A 9,431-nucleotide genomic window follows, 5' to 3' on the forward strand; every position below is an offset into this window, starting at 1 on the left:
TTCATTTTTATTGAAAATAATATTTTAAATAATATTGTTTATTAATTTTATCTGCTAGAAATTTATATTAAAATAGCAGTGTATACATAATGTTTATATTTTTATAAACTTACATTTTTACATCTAGCTATATATATATATATATATATGTTTGTCTTTCCAAAGTATTAAGCAATTTTTTTTTTTTAAGACTGAAAATTTTGTTTAAAAAAAATTACTGAGTTGAACACTATCAAAATACAATAACTGATCTCCCCTTCTTCCTGGATGAGTGAGAAGATGATTAAATATTGATAGTAGCATCCCTGGATATCTCTAAATGAGCAGTATTTGGCTACTGCTTCTGTTTGAAATGTTGCTGTATTTTGGTTGTGGCCTGAAGCTTTGAATTGTTATTTGGCCTATCCTTTCTTCCGTGGAGCTCTCACCATTCAAACATGACAGATTTGGCAAAATACTAGTTAGGTTGAGTCCTGCTTGCCTCCACTCCACCATCTTTGTATGAACCAAATGTTTTATTTTTTGTTTTTATTTTTTAAATGGTTTTTAGCCGATGTTCGTGAAGAGCACTGTCCTTAGCACTGTACCACTAATTAAAGAAAATCCTATGTAAGAAGGTGCATTTCTTCCCCAGAGCTGTCACACCAACCTTTGGGCTCTCTGCTGGAAAAGTAGAATCAAGGCTCAGATGATGCGTTTTTAATTGTATCCTCTAGTATTATGGATGTGGGACAATACTGTATCATATATCATACCTCTGTGAATGTAAAATATCTTGTACCTGCTATATGATATGTGGTAGTTACTGTGCTATATCAGACCTGTTTTTAACGACCTTATTCTAGAATGTTTTCTTTCCAGATGATTGAGGAAATAATTAAAAAATGGTGCCAGGTACTTAACAGTAATAGAACTTGCTCTTTTCTGGGATTTTTTTTTCTTTTTTTTTAATGGAGTATGCTGAATATCTCCATAATTTTGTTCAGATGACTGCAGAACCTGGAAAAGCTGTTGCTGCTATTGATGCGTAACATACTGCTGTTGGTCATTGTGTATATACACACACACACACACATACACACACACACACACACACACACATATATATATATAATTTAAATTTTTGCAAACTTCAGCTGTGCTGTCAACTTTGGAGAAGTATCCCAGTTGTACCATGTTGAGTTGGCATTGTACAAAAATTAACAACCATATTGGTTTAGAAATTTTAAACTTAATATTTTTTCCATTTGTACAGGGGTAAAGCACTGTTTTAAATATGTAAGGTGTTATCTACATGTGTTTGATTACAGAAACTAATAAAGTATTCTCTAAATAACGAAAAAAAATAAATTGCTGTTTTATGTAAAATAAATACTGAAATACCAGTAAAGTCATTTTTCTCTGGTCTTTCAATCCCTAAACACTAGTAATAATTGGCACTTGGATTTTAACTCAGCCAGAATAGCTCCAGTTTTATGCTTCCTTTAAATCAGGGTTTCTCAATTTCAGCATTGTTGACATTTTTTATGCAATTTTATTGAGATACACTCACATAACATACAATCATCCAAAGTGTACAATCAGCTGTTCACAGTATCATCATAGAGTTGTACATTCATCACCACAATCAAGTTTTTGAATCTTTTCATTACTCTAAAAAAAAGAATAAAAGTAAAAGTAAAAAAGAACACCCAAAACATCCCATACCCCCCATTCCCTGCCCCCCATTTTTCATTTACTTTTTGTCCCCATTTTTCTACTCATCTGTCCATACACTGGATAAAGGGCGTGTGAGTCACAAGGTTTTCATAATCACACGGTCACACCGTATAAGCTATGTAGTTATACAAATTATTGACATTTTGAGCCAGATAATTCTTTGTTGCAGGGTCCTGTCTTCTGCATTGTGGAATGTTTAGCACCACACTTGGCCTCTGCCCACCAGGTGCTAGTAGCTTCCCTCCATTTGTGACAGCTGAAGTATCTCCAGACATTACCAAATATCCCCTGGGGGCAAAATCACCCATGTTTGGAAACCACTGATGTAAATTATAGCACCCTCTTTTGGATACCAGTTTTGCCACCTGCATACAGATGTTTATAAATGCACATTTCTTAATAATTTAAAAAAATCATCTGGCTGTTCAGCTTCATTATCTCTCTACATTTTCCCACTCTAACTTGATGTTCTAGCCCCAGAACTACAAATCTCTGTAATTCTCCACTCTCATTCCCGACTCCTTTGTGTTTGCATCTCTTTCAGTCTCCAACACCTTTCCCTATTTTCTACCTGGCTGACTCTGACATTCTTCAAGCCTGAGGTCAGGCAAGCTAAGAGCAGCCCCTGAAAAGTAGAGTTGGCTAGCACTGAAGGCGGGGAGCGTTCGGAGACTGTGATGAAAGACTCAAAGTCACAAAACTGTGACTTCTGTGGTGGGGATCACCTAAATTTTACTGCGGATGAAGCTAATTCTGGTTCAGGGAAAACAGAAGTAACACGAAGGCTCTGGGGAAGTAAGGTGGAAGGAACCGTCCTTGATTCCCCTTGGACCTGAGGCATGAAAGCAGACTTGGGGAGCCAGAGAGAACACAGATAAGGCTTGGACTCCTGATAACAGATTTCCAACAAATGGTAGGTGGACATCTCAGGCAGTGCAGCATATGAGTCAGAGACTGTGCCCCCTAATTTTCATCCAGTCTGGTAGAGAAGGTCACTAACGAGAACAGGGGGACTACCCAGGACAAAACCATGCAACCTACATAAAGACAAGTTCCCTCATGGCCAGTCTCAGCACAGTCTTACCAGTCTGACATCCCCAGATGCTCTGTGAATCATCAACAGAGTCATTCATTCCGAAAGACACTAAAAGGATATGCACATGCCAAATGTACACAGAATTGCTTACCATTCTCATCCCCACTGTTCTCCCACTACCTCATGCAGCACACCACCAGTCCCCCTGTCTTTTCACAGTCCCTTTGTTCAGTCCTTATCACCATCACCCCCAACCTTCTTCACTCTGGTGTTCAGCTCTCAGTCCTTTCTGATCTAGATCAGTTTAGCCTACATGGATTCTCAGAAGATCCATCCATTTCCCCATCAGCTCAGCAAAAGCCCAGGTCCTGTCGCTGCCAGGTCCACAAGACCACTTCTTCTTGGAGGTTGGGGGAGGGAGACTCTGGGAATACTGCTTGGTGTCACAGAGCATATGAAAAACACCACATGTTCTTCATTGCAGGATTTAAATCTCCCACCAAAAGCCCCCCTTTCCTTAACTTTTGGCCTGATTTTGTTAAAGAAGCATTTGTCCCTTTACTACTTTGAGTTATAGTACACAGTCCTCTTCCAGTAAGTCAACACTGGAGGGCACATCTACCCACCCTTTCCTAATTCCTGGATTGGTGGTCCTTGGGATGGCTGTGGAAGGACAGACCTGCCACACCCTACTTCATAGATTTGTCATGAGTGTCAAATGCTCCACCCTTGATTCCCTTTTCCCTCACACCCTACCCCACCCAAGTCACTGAGCCTTGTAGAGTCTGCCTCAGAAGTATCTGCTCCACCCTAACAGCCATCACCCAGCCTGGGTTATTGCAGGGCCCCTATCTGAACTTCCAGTCTCCACTATCCCCCCTCTCCAGCCCATCTCATGCACTTTGGCCGCAGTTACCTTGTGAAAACATAGTTTAAGCCTTAAAGAGCTTTAATGTCTCCTTACTCTCGGTGAGTTAGTTTAAAGTCCAAAGAAGGGCACAGAAGGATTTTATGACCAACTTCCTTCTGTCCTTCTTTCCTGCCTTCCTTCTATTTTATTATAGCCAAAGTAATATATAAAATATAATATAATTTCAATACGATATATCAAATACTACTACAAAGCTTAAAACAAGAAACAGTTGTCCCTGCTCTTCCAGAGATAACCTCTTTCAACACATTAGCTGTGTCTCTGGCATTTTCCTCAAAATTTCTAAATATCATATTTGTACTACCATTTCTTGATTTTTAAATTCTAGATATTATATACTGAATTCCTACTAAATAAGATGAAAATTTGCTCCTCCACTCCGCCAACACACTTTCCTTTTTCTCATCCTTCCTAAAGAATTATATTACAATTTTTGTTTAAGTCAGCATTCACCATTTACACTATCATGACTATGTAAATATGCTGAGCCACGAACTGCACAATAATTATAAGGACTTTCTAGTAAATGATGCTTTCTAGTAAATGATATTTACTATGTGCCAGACACTGTTCTAAGTGCTTTAATCCTCAATATGGCCCTATGAAATAGGTGTTATTAATATCCCTGTGTAATGGTTTGAAGCTGTTATGTACCCCAAAAGATCAAGTACTTAGAGTTAATCCATTTTTGTGGGTGTAGACCTATTGCGAGTGGGCCCTTTTGATTAGGTTCAGTTGAGGCATTCCCAGGTGGGTCTTGATCCTCTTACTGGAGTCCTCTATAAGAAGATGACAAACAGAGAGAGAAACACAGGCAGAAGACAGAGATAAAGACAGAAGCTGAGAGAGAAGGACAGGAACAGAAGCTCAGAAAGAAATCCACAGATGAAGCAGCCAGAAATTGAAAGTAACAAAACCTGGGAGAGAAGAACCAGTTGACATTGCCATGTGCTTTGCCGTGTGACAGAGGAGTCCAGGATCACCAGATCGCCTGTTGATGCCTTGATTTGGACATTTTCATAACCTCAGAACTGTATTCTTGTAAACTAATAAATACCCATTATTAAAAGCCAGCCCATTTCTGGTATATTGCATTTCAGCAACCTTAGCAAACTAAAACAGATCCAAGGCACAGAGCAGTCACACAGCAGTAGGTGCCAGAGCTGGAATTTGAAAACAAGCATCTTTGTTTTTTACCATCACACTATTTTGCCACTGAATAGTTTTTTCCCAAAGTAGAGGAGGATTCAGGCTGTGGGATGTGAAGCTTATGCAAGTTGGGGGTCTTCTTAAGAATAAAGGACATAATGGAGCACTTTTGAAATGGCAGAGTAAGGACATCCAAAAATCTTCTTCTCTATAAAAACAACAAGGACACTGGCAAAAACAGTCAAAATAAACTTTTTCAGAACTCTGGAAATTAGATAAAGACTGTCAACAATCTGAAGAGTGTTTATTCAAGAAAAAAGGCTGGATCTTGGTAAGAATGCTGAGCCTTGTAGTATTTTAGCTTGCTCTAATCCCATTCTCCTCTCCTTAACTCTGGAGTAGTCTCAAAAACCAACAGCTTTGCAACTATAGTAGATGTGAAAATCAGCAGCCTGGTTGCCACTGAGAGGACAGAATGAATTTGGAGCACCTGAAAGGTCTCATCCATAGAGAATTGTCGCTATTGTGTCTGGCAGCACACTCGAAAGGTCCATTCTCAGAGTTTATCTTTATTTGGCCTGACTCAGAGTTCCTTTCTGTATGAACATTTTTATCAGCAAGGCATTTGTCAAAATAACCAACAGTAATTGTTTAACAATGCATCTGCCTGTGATAGCATTACCAGTGTGGCTAACAAGAAGGTGACCAAAAAATTTTAAAGGAAAAACTGAGCAATGAAGTATCCATAGGGAACTTTGAAAAACTCCCACATATTCTTGCAGGGCATGTACATATGCAAAGCTGTGCATATGTACAGGAATTATCTAAAAAGGCCCTAATCTCTTACCTCTTGCTGACCTTGAGGCGCTTTGCAAGAAGAAAGGGAAGGCTAAGGCAGAATTGTAAACTTCCAGCTGGATCATTGAATGCCAGTCCCCACATGTACACAGAGCCCCTCAGCAAACACTGAAAGACTTATTGGTTCAAGGGATTTAAGGAAATCTCTATTCAAACATTATCAAACAACTAAGCTAACCAGGCAAAGACTTCAGTGATCACACACAGCAAAGAATACAGACTTGAGAAAATTCATCCAGAAATAAACAATATCTTAGTCTGCCAGGCTGCTATGACAAATAACACATGATGGGTGGCCTAAATCAGGAAATGACTGGCTCATGGTTTTGGAGGCTAGAAGTCCAAAATCAAGGCATTGGCAATGTAATGCTTTCTCCCTGAAGTCTTACTGTTCTGGCATAGGCTTATCACAATCCTTGGGGTTCCTCAGTTTGCATCTCTTGCATCTCCCATCACATGCAATTTCTCCTTATGTCTTCTCTTTCAGTTTCAGCTGACTTCTGACTTCTTGCTCCTCTCTGTGTGACTTTCTCTGGCTCACTGTGTCCAAATATGGTTTAAGGCACACCCTGATTCAGTTGGGTCACACCTTAACTAAAAATAGCATCTTTAAAAGGTCTTGTTTATAAATGGATTCACACCCACAAGAATGTGGATGGAGAATAAGAAGAGGTACTTTGTTGGGATACAAAATTCAGTCTACCATAACCACTAAACAAATGAACAAAAGCAACAGCAACAACAACAAATGACAAAAACAACAAATCATGGGAAGGAATAAATTTGTTTCCAGAATTGTCACATTATATTCTTTAAAATGTCCAGTATCAATATTAAAAATGCCCACTTTCAAAAAATTACTAGACAAGAAAAGAAATAGGAAAGTATGGCACATACACATTAAAAAATCAGTCAATAGAAACTGTTCCTGAGGAAGCCCAGATGTTGGACTTTGTAGACAAATAATTTAAGTCTTCTATTATGAATATCTTCAAAGAACTAAAGAAAACCATGTCTAAAGGATTAAAGCATGAGAATGATGTCTTGCTGAGTAGGGAATATCAGTAAAGAGATAGAACTGATAAAAAAGAACCAAACAGAAATTCTGGAATGAAAAGAATATAACTGAAATGAAAATGTCAACTAGAGAGGTTCAGCAGCAGATGTGAACTTGTATGTAGAAGAAAGAATCAGTGAACATTAAGAAAGGTCAATTGAGGTTAGCCAGATTGAGGAAGCATAAAAAAAAAGAACGAAGAAAAATGAACAGAGCCTCAGAGACCTGTGGGACAATGTCAAGTATACATAATTAGATTCCTAGAAGGAGAGAAGAGAAAGAGGCAGAAGGAATATTTGAAGAAATAATAGCCCCAAGCTTCCCAAATTTGATGAAAAACATTGATTGTCACATCTAAGAAGCTCAAAAAACTCCAGATGGGATAAATTCAAAGAGATCCACACACAACACATCTTAGTGAAATTGTCAAAAGACAAAGACAAAGACTCTTGAAAGCACTAAGAGAATCATGTACAAGAGAGCATCAATAAGATTTACAGCTGACATCTCATCAGAAACCATGGAGGTCAGAAGGAAGTGGATTGATATAATTGAAGTGCTGAAAGAAAGATTGTTGACCAAAACTTCTATATCCACCAAAATTATCTGCCAAAAGAAGAATAAATTAAAACATTCCCAGATCAACAGAAACAGAGAGAATTCATTGCTAACAGGTCTGCCCTATAAGAAATACTAAATACAGTCCTTCCGGCTGAAATAAAATCCACACGAAGAAATAAAAAGCACCAGTAAAGGTCAATTCATAGGTAAATATAAAAGAATGTAAATTTATTTTTGTTTTCAACACTTTTTTTCTATATGATTTAAAATACCACTGCATAAAGCAAAAGTTATAAAACTGTATTGATGGCCTTTTAATGTAATTTGTATGACAATGATAGTATAAAGGAAAAGGGGCAGGATGGAGCTAAACTGGAGCAAAGTTTTTGTATTCTATTAAAATTAAGTTGGTATTAATCAATACATGGTTGTTTTAAATTAAGATGTAATTGTACTCTCAACCACTAAGAAAATAACAAACAAACAAACAAACAAAAAGTAAAAGAAACAACAAGGGAACTAAAATGATATTCTATGAAATATCTATTTAACACAAAAGAAGGTAGTAACAGAGGAACAGAGGAACAAAAGAGATTTAAGACATACAGAAAAATAATAGCACATATACTAAAATTGGAATGATACAAAGATTAGCATGGCCTCTCTGCAAGGATGACATGCAAATTAATGAAACATTCCATATTTTTCTGTAAAATTACAAGTATTTTAATTTTACGAATCTCAATGGAAGATGCAAATTTAATCATTAGCAATGGAAATAATCATACTTCTCCCAAAAAACATGTAGATATCACTCCAAGTGGAAGGTTACTTCTATGATAGCAATAATCAGTTATTCAAAAAAACTAAGACCAAGAAATTCAAACAATGATATTTGTAAATTAAGCAAGTGGGCTTCTAATTCATGTTATTAATGATTGTTGTTACACTTGTAAATAAAATTTTGTTAAAAAACATGAAAAAAGGGAAAACAAATTTTAAAATGGAAGAGATGTAAATCTGAACTTGTCAATAATTACATTACATATAAATGGGCTAAACTCAGAAAGCAAAATTGATTTTTTTCAAAAATGATCCAACTATATACTGGTTTTACAATCAAAGAAACAAATAGTTGAAAATAAAAGGTTGGAAAAAGATATACCATGTAAAAAGAACACAAAAGAGAGGTGTAGTGGCTATACTAATAGCATAAAAAATAGATTTTAAAACAAAAATGGTTACTAGAGACAAAGAGGTACATTTTATAACGATATATCAGGAAGACAAAACAATTACAATCATTTATGCATCTAACAATAGAATCCCAAAACACATGAAGCAAAAACTGACAGAATTGAAGGAAGAAATTCAATTCAATAATAACAATTGGGACCTTCAAAATCCCACTTTCAAGAATGAATAGGACAAGTAAGCAGAAGATCAACAAGAAAATAGAAGACATGAATGATATTATACCCCAACTAGACCTAATAGACATCCATAGAACACTTCAACAAATGACAGGAAATTGCACATTCTTTGCAAAAAAACATGGAATATTCTCCAGGATGGACTCTATATTAGGACATAAAACAAGTATCAATAAGTTTAAAAGGTTTGAAATAATTAAAAAGCATGTACTTTGGCTACAATGGAATGAAATTAGAACTCAATAACAGAAGGAAATTTGGGAAATTCACAAATACGTGAAAATTAAATTACACATGCCTAAGTAACCAATAGGTCAAAGAAGATATCACAGGGAAATTAAAAATTACTTCGAGATGAATGAAAATAGAAAACCCAACATCCTTTCAAAATGCATTAGACACAGCTAAAGCAGTACTTAGAAGAAAAATCTTTTAGAAATGTTTTTATTAACTTTTTTTTGTTAGAAAAGTTGTAGGTTTACAGAAATATCATGCATTTTTTAAATGCAGTGTTCCCATATACCACCCTATTATTAACACCTTGTGTTAGTGAGCTACATTTGCTATAATTCATGAAAGAACATTTTTATAATTGTACTGTTACCTATAGTCCATCATTTACAATAGAGTTCATTGTGTTGTACAATCCTGTTTTTTTAAGAAGGAAACTTATAGCTGTAAATGCTT

The 9,431-nt window shown here is 36.3% G+C and overlaps 1 pseudogene; it reads left to right on the forward strand.

Annotated features, from left to right (window-relative positions):
* The first annotated feature begins 7,923 nt into the window (after positions 1 to 7,923).
* On the forward strand, positions 7,924 to 8,018 carry LOC119545004 (annotated as a pseudogene).
* The last annotated feature ends 1,413 nt before the right edge of the window (positions 8,019 to 9,431 follow it).

Source organism: Choloepus didactylus, chromosome 9 (genome assembly GCF_015220235.1).
Source record: "Choloepus didactylus isolate mChoDid1 chromosome 9, mChoDid1.pri, whole genome shotgun sequence".
NCBI lineage: Eukaryota > Metazoa > Chordata > Mammalia > Pilosa > Megalonychidae > Choloepus > Choloepus didactylus.